This window comes from Bubalus kerabau, chromosome 10, assembly GCF_029407905.1.
Source record: "Bubalus kerabau isolate K-KA32 ecotype Philippines breed swamp buffalo chromosome 10, PCC_UOA_SB_1v2, whole genome shotgun sequence".
NCBI classification, from domain to species: Eukaryota; Metazoa; Chordata; class Mammalia; order Artiodactyla; family Bovidae; genus Bubalus; species Bubalus kerabau.
This window is the reverse complement of record NC_073633.1, coordinates 10,119,704-10,121,088: the sequence shown is the minus strand read 5'-3', so window position 1 is coordinate 10,121,088 and position 1,385 is coordinate 10,119,704. Positions and strand designations below refer to the sequence as shown.

Below are 1,385 nucleotides of genomic sequence, written 5' to 3'. Positions count from 1 at the left end.
GGCATCATCATTTTCCTTCTTCTTATATCTTATTTCTAAAACATTCTTTGGTGATGGTTTATTTACATACCTATCTCTACTTCAAGCTGCTCAAACACTGGGATGCTATCTGATTATTTCCAGCATCAAACACTGGAGAAAGCAATGGCCCCCCACTGCAGCACTCTTGCCTGGAAAATCCCATGGACGGAGGAGCCTGGAAGGCTGCAGTCCATGGGGTCGCTATGAGTTGGACACGAATGAGCAACTTCACTTTCAGTTTTCACTTTTATGCACTGGAGAAGGAAATGGCAACCCACTCCAGTGTTATTGCCTGGAGAATCCCAGGGACGGGGGAGCCTGGTGGGCTGCCGTCTGTGGGGTCGCACAGAGTCAGACACGACTGAAGCTCCGGAGCAGCAGCAGCAGCAGCAAACACATGGCTTGAATCACAGAAAGTGCTCACAAACTTTATTGATTGCAAACGTCACTGATTATATACATCAGCATACATAAGAATGAGGGGGTATTCCCTGGTGGTCCAGTGGTTAAGACTCCACGCTTCCAATGCAGGGAGCCCAGGTTCAATCCCTGGTCAGGGAATTTGATCCCTTATGCTGCAACTAAGACCCATTACAGCCAAATTAAAACAAAAAAAAGAAATGGAGGGACAGTGGACAGTGTATGCAATGACCTCTATACAACCAGTCAGACCTCAGGGAACTGTAGGCCTCTGAGATCTCAAGGGGTTCTACCCAAACATGTAGAGCGAGCCTTGCAGACCTGCATACATACACCAAGCACTGCAGAAATAAACTTCACTGAAACTGTGGTTCCAGCATCCCCTGTTTTGACTTGCTCATGCTTTCATTCATTCAACAAAGGTTAACGAGCAATTCCTGTAAGACAAGCATCGTGTTGGATGCTTAGGAATATATGCGTGCTAGGTCGCTTCAGTCATGTCCAACTCTTTGTGACCCTATGAACTATAGCCCACCAGGCTTCTCTGTCCATGGGATTCTCCAGGCAAGAATACTAGAGTGGGTTGCCATTTCCTTCTTCATAGGAATATACGGAGAAAGGGAAACAAAAGAAAGCGGGTTTTGCTCTCAAGAGACACATAACCTAGGGAAAGAGAGAAGTAAGGAGATTATTTCATTACAGTATGGCAAACCCTTCAAAAGAAATAAGAAGGAGAATAGAAGAAGGAAGAAAAAAGGCCTTCTGCAATTAAGTCCTGTTGTTGTTTAGTCGCTAAGTCGTGTCTCCTTTGCGACCCCATGGACTATAGCCTGCCAGGCTCCTCTGTCCATGGAATTTCCCAGGTAAGAACACTGGAGTGGGGTTGCCGTTTCCTTCTCCAGGGGATCTTCTCAACCCAAGAATAGAGCCCACATCTCCTGCAT

General features: G+C 46.3%; 1 non-coding gene across 1 annotated transcript; it reads left to right on the top strand.

Annotated features, from left to right (window-relative positions):
* The first annotated feature begins 509 nt into the window (after positions 1–509).
* TRNAW-CCA (transfer RNA tryptophan (anticodon CCA)) lies at positions 510–582 on the top strand. The gene has a single exon. It is a non-coding gene; the product is annotated as a tRNA-Trp (tRNA).
* The last annotated feature ends 803 nt before the right edge of the window (positions 583–1,385 follow it).